This window comes from Aythya ferina (assembly GCF_964211825.1).
Source record: "Aythya ferina genome assembly, chromosome: 3".
Taxonomy (NCBI): domain Eukaryota; kingdom Metazoa; phylum Chordata; class Aves; order Anseriformes; family Anatidae; genus Aythya; species Aythya ferina.
The window spans coordinates 16,595,288-16,614,107 of NC_140298.1; the positions used below are offsets into that span (position 1 = coordinate 16,595,288).

An 18,820-nucleotide genomic window follows, 5' to 3' on the forward strand; every position below is an offset into this window, starting at 1 on the left:
CTAGAAATTTATGGCATTTCTCTGTTTCTCTTCCTCAAGTGTTCATGAGATACTGAAAGCTAGACAGCAATGCAAACTGGGACATAACTGCTTACCACAGTGTGCTGCAGTCATTTTTTAGGCATTTCAAGTGCAGATTAAGGTAAATTAACTTTTAAAAAATGCTTATGCTTATTTTTAAAGATGTTAAATTATTGTCAGTGAAGCTGCAGAATGCTATGAGCATCTTCACATAGGTAACAGGGATGTTTCAGATCACTTTAATAACCAGTTGATAATTTTCAAAATATTTCAAAAAAGAAATGATGGGACAGAAAATTATTTATAAAACAACTGGTGACGTGACTAACTTTTCCTATTTTATGTTCCCACAGCTGCTCAAAGAACAGAAAATTATTCTTTTAAGATTAACCTGTCAAAAGTAGTTTTCCAGCATATCCAATTTCTTTAAAATGTTATTAACAAAAATAGTGCTTTAAAGTTCTGGTTTTGGAAGCAAGAAAAAAGGATAAACACAGCACTTAAAGCTTATTCTGATAACACTGCATACATTTGTATTTACATGTTAATAGTTCAGGAAGGATGCTACACATCCTTCCTCAACACACTGAAAAATTGTGACATTTGGTGTGTATGTGTCTGTTGAGTGGTTTTTGTTTTTTTTTGGCTAACTAGCTGACCACAAAGGCAGTTTTTACCAAGCCAGCTTGTACCCTGCCATTCCAGGTTTTATGTGTGTGTTCTGTGGCACTGGCTTGGTCCCCAGTCCCTCAAAATAGCCTCAGCAGGTCTGGCAGCCCAACCCATGTGTGCCTGACCACCTACTCCCTCCCCTTTTCTGTCCTAAGCCTCCTTCTAGGAGCAAGTCTTGTATCTCAGAGGTGGCCTGGTGATGCACAAATGTTAGAAGGAATCATAGTAAAAATGGCAAAGAAATTTCATCAGTCCTAGTTTACCCCTGCTGTTTCAGCATCCATGTAACTGGAAGGACCCCAGGCAATCAAACTCAAAGTGTTGCAAGTGACTTCAGTGGCACAAGGAGCTCCAGCTCATTTTCAGGCCAAATGCATTATAAATAAACCCACAGAATGAGGGAAAAAATATATATTATTTTTTTCTGAAAGAAATCAGAATGAGGTCCTAGAATTTCCTGCCAAAATAGAATAAATTAATTTGTGAAATATCAGTGCTGGCACTGCAGGACCTCACCCAAGAGCAAATAATTGCTGAATAAAACAAGGAACCTGAGGGTGATGATGACAGGGCAAGGGTTGTCTGTGGAGGGGAGAAGCTGGTAGGAGACGTCTGCCCCTTGGTGAGCCTGATAGCCTGACCAGATCATTGGGCTGGCAGCTGGGGAATGCAGGGCATCCTCTCTCCAAAACACCTGCACCATCAGGACTGCTCTGGCACTGGAAACCTTACAGGACAGGGCTCAAAGCACTGAGGACACTTGGTACAGTTTGTCCTGACTTTCTGCTTGTAACCTCCTGTCTCTTCTGAAAGTTTTGCTGGATTGTTGTTTCCCATGGGCAGGATAGTCCTTCAGAGCTTCTAACTGGCTGATGTTAGATATGTGCCTCCACATAGGTCACCCCATGGCATCACGGGTGGCAGTGGCACTGCACCACATTGCATTTGGGAAATGGAGTCATAATTCCAGTGAATGTAGGCAGCCTGAAGCTTGATTCTGGGGAGATGTGTTCATTTTATTCCACACCTACGCTTCACTCTGGGTAAAGGAGGTGCAGACACGTACCTTCTCTGTACTCATGCTCACTCTTTTTTGGTCTAGGGCTTTTCAATATAATGTCTTTATGACTTTTTATTCAGCTTGTGATTTTTGACTCTAGGTAGCAGCACATCGCCCGCAGATTTTCATTTTACAGTTATTGTCTACAAACTACCACCTTAAATCCTGCAGTAAAACATAATTTTTCCTCATGCTGTACAATTGCTTCCCCCACAGCATTACTAGCCATTGGTTTACTACAAACCTTCTAACTGCTTCTTTACTAAGGAACCTATTAATTAAGGTAGTTAAAGAAACACAGTATCTATGTGAATGGTTTATTTTACTTAAATTAGGCACATGCTGGCATATCTTCTTAAGGAGAATTAGCCACTGGCATAAAACTTTGGATCAGTAGATTTGCATCTCATGCAGGTATTGCAGCACAGGCAGAACAGGGTGCTCCTGAGTTTGAAAATCAATGTTTAAATCAGCCACATCAGAAAAGGCAGTGGGAAATCTGACTCAGTGGGTTAAAAATGTAACTAAGCTAAAGGATTTTGGAAACAATGATTTATATATGGCATGACTAGACTTCAGTCAAGACAAGACATATTTACTTTACCTCAATACCTCTTTGTTGTTAGACCAAATTACTTATTTTCATGCATAAATGATATATCATTTTCTTCTGTTACTTTGAATTTAGCATTAGCAAGAGCAACGAACACCTGGCAAAACAACATTATCCAGAGTTGAAGTCTGTACCTTTTTCCTCAGCCTGAATTCATTTCAGTCAGGGAATGAATCCCAATAATCAAACAGCTGGTTGTGAAAGTCATCCTGTATTGCAATAATTAATCAACAGCACACATATATGTGTATGTCTGTATGTAGTTAAATAGAGAGATGTATTTAGATAGACAGTAAAAATAAATAAATAAATAAATTTGTTATTAAAAAAAAAAAAAAGCACCTCCTCATTCCCAATTACCTGAAGTTTCCGTGGACTCTGTATCATCAGAAATAAGGGCAAGGAGCATCACTGAGGGAGGCCCCAAAGAACTAATTGCAGGCACGTATGTTCTGATGCAAGACTGCAAATGTAAGCCATTAATTTTTAAACACATGAAAAAGCATGACAGGCTATTAAGTCTCTCAGTACAGTGGAACCCAAAGAATTTTTGTTTAAATTCTGGCAGTAAATGTTTGCAGAGAAAGAAATATTTTACTGCTTCACTGAACAGCTTGTATTTCCTGAACACATTGAAAATGAAAAATTCATCATGTGAGGCTACAGAAAAAAGCCACAGACAAGAAGCTCAGTTCAGGAAACAGAATGGGAGCCATGTAACAGAATAGGAAGCCATTTGGAAAAAAGGTATTTTTGTGTATGCTATAGGAGTGTGTACATACACATAAAAATACATTTACAAAAATGAGCTGTAAATTAATCATAAATGATTCCTAATCATAACACAATTTCTTACTTAGTCAGACTTAAATGAAGATAAATCTAGGAGAGCATGGGAATGAATTCTATTTATAAACCATCACGCGCCTTAGCCAATTAGAAAATGAGCTCTTTGAGCACTGATTTCTAGGGAGTTGCAGCTGGTCAAAAAGTTTCACTTGAGTGAAGGATGTTTTAGTTGGGAAAATAGACACACTACAAAATACCCAGCCCATTAGCTACAAATAACCAAATCTCTTTAATTCAGACACATGGCTATGAACAGCTGAGAGCAGGACAACTCTTAATTGCAAATAAAGCCATTCAGATTATAGATCTGCTTCCATACAAAAGGTAAATGTAGCCTAAGTCTCCTTGAATGTCTTTTTTATGATTAAACCTCACCACTGGCATTGAGCTCCACAAACTAGCATCAGAATTGCTCCTTTCACCATGTGTCTGGCCAAGCTGGTCAGCAGATGATATTCCTGACACTAGCATCCCACTTCCTCTGCCTCCCACCCAGTGCCAAGCCCTTGCAGTAACACTGAGTGCACATTTGTTTGTAAGGAGTAAGTATGTGTGCTAGTTCATTTAGCATTAAGCAAATAGGATCATTTATAATTAATTGGCTGCAATTTGCTGAATTCTAACATGACAAAAATCAAAAGATTTTATTCAGAAAAGCAGGGTAGGGTGGCAGGGAATAAGATACTGTGAAACAAAAGCTCTCAGCCAAAAGCCAGGGAATGCTGTAGCAAACTGGACTGAACTGAGACACCTCCTGAGCTAACTCCTCCTTCTGCAAACATGTTAGAAAATTCATCATTAAAAGTTCTGCATGCACTTTTAGGACCTCTGCCACCTGCTGAGGGTATTTAAAGCAGTAAAATACTCATACAATATTTAGTATGGACCAAGCCAAATTGTGATGGTCTGTTCCCAGGAAGTATGTATATATACATCCCTTAAATTGCTATTAAAATGAAAATGCAATAAAATGAAATTAATAATGAGCTCTGAGATACTAGAGTAAAATGGATTTTATAATGGGAAAGACAGATGCAGTAGGAGAGGCAAGTCAAACGAGCTGCCTAACAGGAAACTAGCAGACCTCTAACCTTCCAAAACTTACATGAAAAGCTGAGGTTATTAGGTCTGGATTTAATGAGAAAACTGAAAATACTGTAAGGAACTGTAGCTGAAACATAGCAAATGGACAGTATTGTAGTAGCATGAGATCTAGAGTTTGATGGAACTTATAATGAAGTTTGCACATTCCTATCAATGGTACTATGACTGCAGCTTGCATTTCTGGTTCCATCCAGAGGTGATATCTCAAAGTCGCACACCAGAAAACAGGAAGGAGTGGAGGTTAAATCACAGCACAGTGACCTCAGGTTATTGTACATGCAAGCCATGTGTTCCTTCAGCCCTGACAGTGCCAAGGTGAGTAACGTGCCAACGGGAGGAAAAGGTATTTGAGTGTGGAAATGGGAACATATGGAAACAAATTGCCGTGGAAGAGCAGAGACCTGACGGTCACAAAGATGTGAGCTCTTCTCTGCATTGTACAATTTATTTATTTATTTTTTAAGTTCGTTTCACCAGCTTCCCTTGGGTTGTGGAATAAAACTGCAGTGTAGCCATTTGTTTCAATTAGTCATTTCCTTCCTCATTTTTCTTCAGCTCCTCCAGTGATTTTTCAACACGTAAATCTCTATTATGAGAACACTGCCTTCATATACATACAGCTAATACCCTATTTGCTGAATAAGCAAATAAGTGTTTCAAGAGGCACTGAGTTAGCAATTTCCAGTAACACATGCAAATTTTGAAGCCTAAGGTATTCTGATTCTTACAAGCAAAGTTAGGTTTTCATTTTCAAGCATAGCCCTAAGTATTCCTCATGAATAGGAAGCGGAGCATAAAAAAAGCTCTAGAGTGGGTAGCAAAAACATTGAACTGAGCACTTCAAAGATGTCACCTTTTTAGTACAGCCAAAGATAATACATGGTTTCATTTTAAAACAAGTTACTGGGATTATTTTTTTTTACATAACCCCAATTTGAAAACATGATTTGCCCTCACTTTCTGATGTATTTTAAATTCTACATTAATTCTAGTACAGCATTGATTTTATTTTTTCAGTTAAAAGAAAAGCAGTACCTTGCTGCTCAGATACTCCAGATCTTTGACAAGTGAAGTTCATGAGTCACAGAGCTCATGGGAAGTAAGGGCAGGGGAACTGTGAGGCAAATGTGCAGAGATATACAAGCAAATGGCCAGCATGACAGATCAATCCACTAACTCCATTGTAGGCAAAGTGCAAAACAAGCTCTTGGCTCACTTGAAGGTCCAGTCTCAGCTGGGGAGTCTTACTTTTACCCGCAGTGGGCTTGTTGGAGAAGTGGGTTAGGATGCCAATAGAGTAGAAAAGCATCATTGAAAAAAATGAGACCTTCCATATTGTCTCCAGTTGAATAATTTTGCAGCCACAGTGCCACATGTCCTGTTGTCTTCCTCACATAAAGACTTCAGGAATGTTAAAAAATGCTTTATATTTTTTTCTGTTATAGTTTTCACAAACACTTTCTTCTCATTTCACATTAAATATCATGACTGTGCACAAGGCACTTTCAGGGTTTGAATACAGATGCATATCCTTGCATACCCATATATTCACAAAAATATATGTATGTAATGAACATTAGGAAAACATCTTTACCTGCATTACATGCCCCTATTAACTTAGATTCAAATCTGTGTTGTTTGGGGATGAAGACTTTTCTTTTAAATGAAGCAATATTTGCTTCACCTAGAAGAAAACACAAAATAAAGGCTTACGTGATTTTAAACATTTTCAGTTACGGTCTGTCTAAGCTAATCTATAAGGAGAAAAGTCTTAACCTTATCCCATTTGAAATGGATAAAATACTAAACCTTATATAGGAGGGATTATCTGGAAAGTCCTGTGTCACCACTCATAAGTGACAAAAGGAAGTGTTGCAGATGAGTGATTTAATGGCTAAATTGCATAACATTTAATAAAGCTGCTTCCCCATGAATAATCTGTGTGTCTTTTTGGGAAACATGGACAGCTGGAAAACTACTTCGTGATCAACCAGTTCCTGTCCTTACTGATGACAGTATTTAACGTTTTAAAACTGCGCTGCACATCAGAAATGGAAAACATAGAGGCCATTTCTGATGGAGCTGTACACATTCATTCTCCCCTCCTGCCACTCATTTTAATGGCAAGGATGGGTTTCTGCAGAATGCATTTCAGCGCACTTTTGGAAGTTAGATTAAATATTCATGCAGAGACAACCTAATTAGTATCACTCTTCTACAAGCATCGTCAGAAATATTATATATATATTTGCAGAATTTGGGAACAGAAGGAACATGGATGGACTCCTAGCTGTTATCATTTAAAATGTCCTTATTCACTTGGAAGCAGAGCAAACACAGGAAACCATTAGGGTAGGATGACTTCCAGGTTCGGAGTACCACTTTACAAGGATCAGTTGTGTTGTCAAGTTCATCTCCAAGCAGCTTCATAGCTACACTGAATGACACAGTAGCTGAGTTCAGTCTCTCCCAGGATTTGTGTTACTTACACAAGGCACTCGTGTTCTCAGCTCTTAACATGAGCTGGGTTTCATTTTGCTGCACTGCAACACAGAGAAAACACAATCCTCACAATGAGTGACAGCTGTAATTTATGTCCTTTATCCTTTTTGCCTACAGAAATGTGTGCCAATTATATGCTGAGTACCAGTGAATGAAACCGTCACAAAATTGTCATTATTTAAATGGCATTTATTTAAATTGACAATTAACTGTCAATCAATTAATTAATTGATAATCTTATTCAATTGAGGGTTTTGTTGTTGTTGTTGGTTGGTTGGTTTGTTTGTTTTGGCAGAAATGTGAATTAAGCTGCAACATTTTTGACCATATTGGCAGCTGAGGCAGACTGTTTGGCCAGAATACAAACCAGTTGAGAGGAAACTTTTATAGTCTAGTCCTCAACACCTAATGCACTCCTGGACTTTGTTCTTGCACCAGCCTTTGCAAAGTAATGCTGCACAACACTGGTGGGAGAGTTGATGCTCTCCAGCACTTCTCACTTGGCCAAGCTGTGTGTGTCTTTGAAATCTTGAGTCAATCCAAAGGCTGTGACTCAGCAACATAAAAAATTGTTAGGCATAAACAGACTATGTTACCTCCACCTGCTGATGGAGGAGGTAACCAGTGTGCTGCACTCTCTGCATGGGAGGATAGGACATATATAAATATTTAAATATACATATTTAAATATAAATATACATATTTAAATATACATATTTAAATATAAATATCATCCTACTGATGAACATTCTCTGGAACCACTCTGATGGCAAGGGTAAGAGCAGGATACCCATCAGTACCTCAACACTTCTGCTTCCAATCAATTTTAAATAAATAACTGAACCAACCAAGACTTTGCTGCCAGCCTGGCTGGCTATTGTTTAACACTCCTACTTCATGAGGGTAGGAGGGAGACCTACTGTGAATAACAACAATTGGCACTGTAACTTCTCCAGCTGTGCTATTGAACAATGCAAGCATCACAGAAGGCCAGTGGGACATGAGGCCTCGGACCCGATACCAGTCAATATGTCTCAGAGGCAGGGAGCTCCCATTAGCAGAGAACAAGCTAACTCTGTGCATGAAGCTCTCACCTTCTGTGCTTAATGCTGAGTCAGTGAGCTCTCTGGACTCTTCCAAAGTTTCAAAAGATTACCAGACAGATATACAAGTCAGTTATAAATGTATCGTGTCAGCTGGGGAGGGGTTTAGAATGGGTAAAACACAGAGAGAAAGGCATCTTACATTTCCAGCACTGCAAAGAATGCAGTAAGTCACTGGACGTTTTCAAAAGTTTTATCTGGCTTATGTCCCATCTTTAGTACATCATCAAAATGAGTGTTGGATGGCAAAGGGTTAGCCTTTAGGAAGGGAGAATCCAGGCCAGCAGCTTATATTTAGAAGTGGTTAGGGAGCTGTTATCTACATTAATATCTCTCAGCAGTATGCCTACCAGTTTTCTGGGCTGTTTCAAACACAAATAACCCTTGCAATTGCTGCTATAATTTTCTTCTGTAATTCACTTGCATAAGGTCAGCACCTGTTCAGGTTTTGATGTGGTACCACTGCAGTCTATAAGAGCCAAAAGCATCAACACCCTCTGTCCATTTCAGTGATGAATGTAAAGACTAATGATGCCTCTCAATCTTTACTACATTTTATTATGTTGCGAAAACTACTTTATTACTAAGTGATTGCCTACAATATGGGAAAAATACCATACTGAATCTTATATACAAAATCTGTGTTGCTTACTAGAAAGCTCAGCGTTCCACTTAGATTTTGATTGAATATAAGGCATGCTGAGAAAACCTAGAGACTATTTATGTATCATAGAGGCTAGCAGATGGAAATGGCAGTATAAAGCAGAAGCAAAAGCTCTGAAGATGGTACAGTCTATTACAGCCAAGCAAGTCACTGATTTTAGGCTGTGGCCCTACAAAATTCTAGGTCCAGTTCTGCTACTACATATATCTGAAGACCTGAAGAAAATCAAGTCTGTCTGCTTGTGCCTTTCCACTTTCACATTTCATCAGTCCTTAGATACTTATACGGTAACTCCCTGGGGGTTAATCTGCATTATGGCAAAGCAACAGCTAAAACCACATCAGAAAGTTTTATTTCTTATAGCTTAGGAACGAGTGTTCTGGCTAAAGATTTTGTTGTAATAATAAAAGAGAAAGTGAAGAAAATAAAGGACATTTTACAACTTCCTATGCCATTGCATCTCATAGTAGAGAAATATGTTTAAGAATGTACCCCCTCAAGAAAAAAAAAAGTGAATTAGTACAGTCCCATATTTTATAAAAATATATTGGAAAATGTATACATTTTAGGCTATTTGTTAATAAAATGCATTATTAAATAATAAAATATAAATATAGTAACAAATATAACCATATCAACATAAATCTAAAATAATGATAAAATGTTATTAAATAAGCTATGAAACTTTCATGTAAAGTTACTGTGGTACAAATGTCTTTACAAACCCATTTTGTTTTGTGCACGATGTCTAGAGAGAAGACTGAAATTCTGCTTTAAGGACAATAAATCACTTAGAAACATACGTACGTAACACTGTACTTATAGTATTTCTAGGACATCCTATAGTTTTTGTTTGTTTTGCTATGAGAACATTTCACATCATAAAAGAGAGTACTTTAAGTCACTGACCACTCAGATGGTTTTATACAGAGTCTAGAAGGCAACTTAGCACATCTTGCTTTAAATCTCCTTTGTTATGCAGTAATTCAGAAAATAGATGTGTTTCCTGCAAGAGGTCCCAAATTGCAGTTGATAGGACATACTCCACGTGCTGCCTGTGCTTCACACCTGAGAACAGTTTGGTCAATGCACTGAAGCTTTGAGGAACACAATGTCAGCACCACCTCACTTTATTGTGTTCATTAGGTAACTAACAGCCATGAGACACACATTGTATGGGACTGGAAACAAGCCGAGAAGCCTGCCTTGCTTTCTATGGCTTTGTGCCCTAACATAGTTTATTTAAAGTTTAGTTACAAGCGGAGAATATGTTACTAGTGGGAAATTGTAGTGTTAGACCCATTTCTGGTCAAACAGTAAAAGCAGCTCCTCAGATAGTAGGACACCTCCATCTGAAAGATGCACACTTTGATAGGGGCATGTTATCCACCTTCAGAAAATATGGGTTTACAAGACAATGTAATTTAGGAAGAGATGCAGATGAGTCAAAATGAAAATGTAAACAAACCTTGTTTAGGAGAAGGAAATCTTCAGGAACAAATTCCATTTTAGGGTCAACTTTCTATCTTTCTGTGGAAAAAAAAAAAAAAACCTCTAAAGTAAGGGAATGCCAAACATTGGTACAGTTTTTCTTATTGAAAATGTTTTCTTCTCCAAACACTTCTAAGACTTCAAACCTCATGTAATGACATTAATGGATAAAAAAGATTCACCAGAAAATGATGATTATTCTAATGTAATTCAAGTTTCTTTGGATGACATAAGCCTTTTAAGGTTGTTCTGAGCTACATACTTGTAATTCCTAATACCCCAGCAGGAGGAGTGAGAAGGTTAATGTATGCTCAAGTAATGTCAATTCACATTATGACTAATACAAGTAACCCACACAGAATAATTGTATTAACTGGAAAGTTCATTTTGTAATAGCCCTCAAGCAACTTCCTTGGGAAATTCAGACTAGCTAGTCACCTATATAAGAGCCATTAAAAAAGGAAAATAACTTCTTAAATGGCCATTTAAGAAACAAAATTATAAGTCTTGTGGGTAGTGGACTGAATAAATTTAAAAGATGCTCTGAGAAATCTGACATTTTCAAAGGCAATTACATATGCTACACAGGTTTATTAAAATTGATTGTATATTCAAGAGCTGTATGCACCACCAAGATCAGCAACACAAAGGAAAGAGCTCCCTTTGAATATACTAACTCCTTAAGGAGTTGTTTTGCTTCTTTCATCACTCACCATGGCACATTCTGTTCCTTTATTTGTCTGTCTGCTTCTTCCTACAGAAAGAGTAGAAAGAACAAAAGAAATGAGAACGTATCATGCAGATGCATCATTTCTTGCTTCTTGGCCATACAGTCTCCTCTCTTTTGCCAATACTTTCAGGATGGCCATGTTTCTCTCCCCAAGAAAATTTGCATTGTTGCTATTTTCCTTCCTCTTCCTTCTCTTTGGAAATGCCTGCCTTCTGGTTGTCCCTATTGTCTCTCCTTGAGCAAGACTGGCACCGCAGATCCTAATGATGGCTACCTGTGCACCACAGAAACATCTTTTGTGCTGACTCCATAGTAAGCTTATCAATACCCAGTAAAAGCAGCTGTATCAAAAGTTAGGCAACGTGGCAAGCACAGTAGACTGCTGGACCTCTTGGAAACCTTCAGAAATTGCCTATAGGGAGAACAGCTCTTAGGCTCAGTCTAACTAGTAATCTCACTGTTCTGAGTACATCCACACCTTGAATACCATGTTCAGTTTTGAGACCCTCCCTACAGGAACATCGAGGCCCTGGAGCATGTCCAGGGAAGAGCAATGAAGCTGGTGTGAGGACTAGAAAACAAGTCTTAAGGGAACAGCTGAGGGAAGTGGGGTTGTTTAGCCTAGAGAAGAGAAGGCTCGGGGAGACCTTATTGCACTGTATAATTACCTTAAAGGAGCCTACAGCAAGGTGTGGATTGGGCTCTTCTCCCAAGCACCAAGTTGTAAGACAAGGGAAAATGGCCTCAGGCTGCACCAGGGGACGTTTAGGTTGGATATTAGGAAAAAATTCTTTACCAAAAGAGTTTTGGGGCATTGGAACAGGTTGCCCAGGAAAGTGGCTGAGTCACCATCCCTGAAGTCTTTGAGAAACATGTAGATGTAGGACTTAGTAGCACGGCTTAGTGGTCAACTTCAGTACTAGGTTAAAGTTGGACTAGATGATCTTAGAGGTCTTTTCCAACCTGAATTATTCTATTATCCTGTGATCATGTCACAGATAAAGCTTTCTCTGATACAACCTTAAATTCTGGCCTGGCCACTGGTGTATTTCTGGGACTGAATGTTCAATGGGCCTGCAGGCAGCTTGAAATATTATTCCACCCTCAAACATTTTCCAATGATTTTTGGAAACAGGTCTTCACCATGGGCACAATAAAAATAACTTTTTAATGGACACACATTAAAAATAAGGTGTTATTAAAAAAATCATAATAAAATTATTAATACCTGATCTTAATAGTAACATTAAACTGAATTCTCCACCAATGAGCATCACTAGAAGGCAATGGCCAGAAGTGACATCAGCTTATTTCTTTGTTCTGGGCAACTTACGGATACGTAATATTTACAAAACTAATGATTCTTTAGTTATACAAAACCCTAGTTCCCTCCAAATTAACTTTAAGACCTATGGAAAACTTCCATACCCATGTGAAAATGAAGAGTGAAGGCCACAGTTAAGGGAACACCCTTCCTAACACTGTGACCTGAACAAACGGTGACCCCCAAGCTTCAGCCATGCCAAAAGCTCCAAACTGTAGTCTTCTCAGATAAATGAAATGTCCTGGAAAATAAACCTGAAGACACGAAGCCAAAATGACCAAGATAATTTCCCAATATTCAGACTACCTTCAGCCAGCAAATAGAATAGAAACCCTCATGCTTACAGTTTACAAAATTGCTTTGTGACTCGCACACCATGCACACACAAAGAAAACCATGCAAAAAGCAACACTAAAAAAAACAACTTCAAAAATATTCAGTTATCAACCTTGCAAGTACCTCTTTAATTTCTTCAGTTCATTTCCCACAAGATTTATAATTTTGTTTCTTAAATGGACATTTTAGAAGGTATTTTCCATTTTTAATGACTCAGATAGGAGGCCCTAGTCAGTCTGAATTTCCCAAGGAAGTTGCTTGAGGACCTGTGGTGGTTTTACCCTGCTGGGCAGCTGAACACCCCCACAATTGCTGTCTCACTACCCCTCCTTAAAGAAAAAGGGGGAGAAAATACACTGGAAAGGGGTCAAGCATTGAGATAAGGACAGGGAGACCACTCACCAATTATCAGCACAGGCAAAACAGACTCAGCATAGAAAGATCAATGTAATTTATTGCCTACTAGTAACAGAGTAGAACAGAGGTCCCTCCCGTGGGATGCCATCCTTCCCAAACTGATCCTGCAGGGGCTTCCCATAGGCAGCAGCCCTTCAAAAGCTCTTCAAGCTCTCCACAGGCCACAGGGGATCTTCTGCCCAGGTGCCTGGAGCACTCCTGCTCTCCTTCTGCACTGACCTTGGGGTCTGCAGGGCTGATTCTCACTCCTCTCTCTCCCAGCTGATACTGCCCAGCATTTTTTTTTTCCCTTTCTTAAATCTGCTCTCCCAGAGGCACAACCAATATTGCTCATTGGCCCAGCTATGGCTAGCTCTGGGTCACTTTGGAGCCAGCTGGAGCTGGCTCTGATCTGACATGGGGCAGCTGCTGGGCTCTGCTCACAGAGGCCACTCCTGCAGCCCTCCATTACCAAACCCTTGCCACCAAAACCCAATACAAGACTATTAGAAAATGAACTTTCCAGTTAATGCAAAGGTTCTGTCTTGGCGGATAGACAGGGAATGGTGGCAGCAAACAGACTTTCTTGCTGGCTTGGTTGTGTACAGTTATGGTGTGCCAGAGACAGGAGAGCGTCTTCTGACATAATTTAAATGATGTTTTAAGATTGAGATTTATCAAAGAGGTGGAGTCGGGCTTTGTGGCTATATAACCATCCCCTCAGGTTTATGCATGGGGCACTGTCCCCTTCTAGAAAGCACTGAGAAACATTTTTCAGAAAACCCCAGGCTTTGACTGCTCAATGAAAAGCAGACATTGCTCTTTGATGCACATAGCTATAATACCCACTGTAATATATGATCCATACTTTGTCAGTGAGAACAGAAGAAAGATTAATATATTTGCATCTCTGCCCATTTTGCTGCCAGCTGAAAAGATGAAAATCATTTTTAAATATTTGCCGTCTGGTGGGAAGATCATTCAGCTCAAGAAATGCATCTGAATTTGATGAGCTTTCCTGGATATGTACATTGCACTGAAAATAGCTGCCCAGTGTTTTTTATAGCACAGCCACAGTAAATAATGACTGCAAGTAGGAAGGAAAACAGCATCACTAGAACACATAGCTCCACTAACCCAGGAAAGGTCTGATGCTCTTCTCTCTCACCTATGGCAGAGTGCCTGGCTCATCTAGTTTCCTCTGCTGCCACATTTTCCTGCCTCACTTGAAATATTTTGTCAGTCTGTTAGCAACCAGTTACTATTGAATGCTTTCATTCTCACATTTCTGTGCAATGGCCACCTGTCACAGCACAAATGAAAGCCTTCTAATTCCCCAGACCTGGCAATTAAAATTCTTAGCATTTATTGAACTATAGCTGTATGCACTTCTCAAAAAGAGTAAGATGGGGATGTTTTATCTTGATGCAGTTGCCTGCAAGTTTCCATCTCAATGGAAATGCTCAGTGGGTTCCTTTGTGATGACTGACGTGTAATACCACACAATTACACACTCCACCCCCAAAGAGAAGGAGGGAAACTTTCACACTGGAAGTCAAAGGAGCAATTTGGACAGGTTAGGAAGTACCTCTGGCAGCTGGAGCAACACAAGATTAGCATCTTCAGAGCATCAGCCAGGTTGTAGCCCCCCACTGCCAGCGGAGAGCTGCCTCAGCATGGTCCCCACTCCAGTAATCCATGATAGCCTGCATGGAGGAGAGCCAGAAGGGCTTTCTGCTGGGCCCTGTAGGCGAGCAGCCAGCATGCGTGTCAGACATGGCTGTGAAGGAATTTTTGGAGTATTCAGTCTGGGGCAATTGACTAGATATTCCTTGCTATCACAGAATCACAGAATGGCTGAGGTTGGAAAGGACATCTAAAGATCATCTAGTCCAACCCCCTGCTGAGCAGGATCACTTAGAGCACATTGTGCAGGATGGCATCCAGGTGGGTTTTGAATATCTCCAGCAGAGGAGACTCCACAACCTCTCTTGGCAACCTGTTCCAGTGATCTGTCACCCCCACAGTAAAGAAGTGCCCTCTCATGTTTAGCTGGAATATTAAAAATGACCTGGGAAAACAAGCAATAGTTATATGCCCTTTTCTTAGTGGACTTGCAGAAATAATATTTAACCTCTACTGTTTTTCATGCTTTTGTCCTTTTTCATGTCAGTGTTCTCACATTTCAGATAAAGGTCATTAAGTCTAAGAATGTCTTTGCTCGAGACACAAGCAAGATATTTTAAAATAAGATCTACTGGCATCAGAGGAGAAAATTATTGTATCATGAGATACAAAGATGAGGGGAGAAATCCTGGCTGTCTTCTGGCAGTGATGAATCCAGGTAATGTGACACAGACACACACACACACAAAAAGCAAGAATGATACAGCAGCTTAGAAGAAGCAGAAAATGCAAAAGCATTTCTCCATAAAATGGGGGAATAATGCCTGTACTGTATCATTGCTGCAAAGAAATATGTAAAGATAACTCCTGTGGGGGCTCTCCATGGACCGCAGCCTCCTCCAGGCCACATCCACCTGCTTCCATGCTGCACTGGCCCTGGGGGCTGCAGGGCTGTTTTTCTCACATTTTGTCACTCCTCCATCCCAGCTGCTGTTGCCCAGCAGTTTTCTTTCCCTTTCTTAATCCATTTTATTTTCATAGGGATTCTGAAGAATGAAAACCATCATAATGCAGTGGAGCGTTTGATTCAATGTCATGTATTAACAGGTGTCACATCTAAGAACAAAGCAATAAATACAGCCAAACTATGTGATTCACAGGCTTCAGTTTCATCAAAGTATTTGCTTGCTTGAAGTTAGATGTGTGCTGAAATTCTTTGTAATATAGCAGCTATGAATGAAACACATACTTTTCTTATCCAAAAGCCTAGAAGTATTTCTGAAGTTTCTTACGAAGTTGCTTTTCCTCCTGAAATACTTTGGCAATTAAACACTTTCCTAACCTGTCTCCCAGGCATTTGGGAGTGTTAAGTGGCTGTATTTCTTGGCTTTTTAAAATTATTATTATTAATATCCTTTAGAGCAGAATCTTAACTCTGAGGCTAAGCACAATACAGAGATTTGTTGCCAGCTCACTGACATGCTCACGCTGAGCAATCATTTCTGCTGATGCTGACATGAACAAAAAATAATGTCCCCAGCTAACAGAAATATGATATATTATTTATTAGCTCACTGCTGCATGTATAGCGCAGGTTAATGTATTACTTTCATTTGTGAGTGCAGCAGAAATTACAAAATAAAAATTAAATGAAGTAAAGGTTCTAACAGTAAAATAAAAGTAACAAGTACCATGCCTTTTAAAACAGGCATGACTTCTAAGGCAATAGGGCTGCTTTAAATAGCCAAACTATTTAGGCATGCAGGCACTTTGCAGGAAAGCAAGGTGACTGCAAACTGTTCCATTTATGAGCAGGAGAGTTGGGCAACCTGAGGAGAAAATTGTTTTCACACTCTGCCGAAAGTTTCGACTGCAAGGAATGTTTTCCCTCAAATGCCCATGCTTTGTCAAATCACCTTTTTTTCTGTGAAAAATGTTTTCTCGGGAAAATGTTGTGCTTTTCCATTTCATGCCATGCAACCAAATTGTTAGGATCTTCGCACTTAGGGTTTATTTTAATCCCTTGCCATATGAAATGTTTCTAGTTTAAAATGAAGTGGTCTGATAAAAAGGGAGGAAGAGAACATTAATACAAGCATAAAATACTCAGTTAAGGGACATCTCAGCTAACAATGGATAATTACAATTATCACATAGGTACTTTTTATGTAATTAAGAGGAAATCTGAACATGTCTTCAAAGCTAATACAAAAAACACACAGATGCCTTTTGAAACCAACTGTTATTGCTTTTCTCCTTGCATTTGTAACTTTCCATGCTAAAACAAACATCTTCTAACTGTGACAATGGCTGACCATACGTTAAAGTCTGGTTTACATAAAAAGAGCAATTTAAAATTGTGGTCCTCATTCCAATCTTGCTTGTGTCTACAAAATAATAAATAAATAAATAAATAAATAATGGCAATTCTTTTCTGAAGAGGAATTTCACTTGTCTGCCTGTCTCTTTGACTTATAGTATCAGAAGGGGTTCTGAAAGCTGCTTCCGTTCCCTTTCAATTTTTTTTTTTGTCTTTAATGCAAGAGGCATGCATTGGGCAAATACTCTTAAAATACTATCTAAAATCTAAAATACTCTGACTTTTAGATTAGAGGTTGGACTCGATGATCTTGAGGTCTCTTCCAACCTAGAAATTCTGTGTGATTCTGTGTGAAAAGCTGGGAAATAATATTGAGAGGCAATTTTGCGTGGAAAACAATCATGAATTCAGGTGTGTACCTTCCAACTCAGCATATTCTGTGATTCTATGATTCTACCTTCTCATACTTTCTCTAAGGGTTTCAAAAAAAATGCCACCGAGTATTCTCATACAGGATTGTGTCCACTTGCTACTGATTTATTTGTAAATGATATTGCTCTTCCATACAGAATGAAGAGACATTTTCTTCTAGATAGATGTCATAGTAGATGGGACTGCCTACACTGGGGAAAGAAAAATTTGGACTGTAGATAGGGACAAGAACAGGTAGCACACTATGTCCCTTTTTTTGTATGTGAAAGCAAGTGTGAGAGTTAAAAAAAAAAAAGACAAAGAGAAAGGTAGGAAAAAAATCTACAAAGTCTGAGTGCACATTGACACAATTGCCACATCCATCGTGGCAGTGCTACCATGTTGGGATAACAGCTGCACATCAATGATTTGTTATAAATGCCTCACCAAAGCACTGCCTAACAATGTATTCTGCCTTGACATTGTTCTAATGAACAATGCTGATGGAGTACATGATTTTTTTTTTTCTTCTGAGGGATGTTGTCTCTGAATGGGAAAAAAAGCTTTTATTTAGCTGTGCAATATAGACATGCTCAGTGTGTTTGCCTGTCAAAATCAGGCCTCAATGCTTCATTTCAGGATTGCCTTACTAAGAAAGTGTGTATTTTGAGGCTATGGACCCATTAGTACATATTTAATACTGGCCCCATGTCTAACACAAGTATCTGAGAACCAGTTCTGCCTTTGGCTGTGTAACAGTGATGTGAAAGTTACAGCCAGAGACAAACTGTGGGCATTGCTCTTTTAGAAGCTCACTGCAGCATTCAGCAGAGGAAAGAGGGTTCTACTGAAGCGATTTTGAGATGAGACATTTTTAACAGAGATCTGAAACCTTACCGGCTGTAGATTCGTTTTCTTAAAATGAGGGCAGACATTGCCAAGCTATGACAAATAGTTCTACCAGCTAGGAAATGCTGCAGAGAGAAAAACACACTGTTTTTGATTAGTCTATGTTTTTATGTATAAAAACCTACATCTAGAAAAGATTCCAGTGAGTCACAGGCCTAGAAGTACTGTGAGAATTTAGGATGGAGCCTTTGCACACACCAATGTTGAGCTGCTCAAGTAATTGGTGGTGTCATCATCAGGCACAGCCATCTATTTTACAGCTCGCTTTATCACGTCTCACCTCTAGAGTATTCTTTGTGGCTTTATGTGCAGTTGTCCCATGTTGAGGTCACCTCACAATGGTGAAGTCATGCCAGTGCCAAGGCAGATGCAAAACTGAAATTATCTGACTATGTTGTTAAATAGCCAGGAGTGTACTCACCTGCCCTTGGAACAGTACCAAAAATATTGCTTCGTGCTCGTGACCACAGGTCAGCGTGCAAGTCAGATCTGTTTTTCAGTCAGATGGCAAGGAGTCTTGTGGGTGGGTATTTTGTGGTAATCCTTTCCCATCCTGCCCACTCCAAAGCTCAAGGGCAAGATGAGTCTTCCCCATGAGGCCAGCAAAGCCCTAAACAGGCTCAGCCCTTCCACAGTCTCCCCACAGAGAGAGAGAAGTGGCCCTGCTGGGGGCACTGACTGCACCAGTT

At 39.4% G+C, this 18,820-nt stretch overlaps 1 long non-coding RNA gene across 2 annotated transcripts in view; it reads right to left on the reverse strand.

Annotated features, from left to right (window-relative positions):
* LOC311433687 overlaps positions 1-14,374 on the reverse strand; it is a 32,349-nt gene extending 17,975 nt beyond the window's left edge. The window contains exons 1-4 of one of the 2 annotated variants that reach the window (XR_014690912.1): positions 12,872-14,374; positions 10,793-10,833; positions 10,057-10,118; positions 4,844-6,862 (exon numbers count right to left, since the gene is read on the reverse strand). This is a non-coding gene — a long non-coding RNA (uncharacterized lncRNA). Of the gene's footprint in view, positions 1-4,843; positions 6,863-10,056; positions 10,119-10,792; positions 10,834-12,871 lie in introns of those variants that run through there. The other variant, XR_014690911.1, reaches the window with a different exon arrangement.
* Between the last annotated feature and the right edge of the window lie 4,446 nt (positions 14,375-18,820).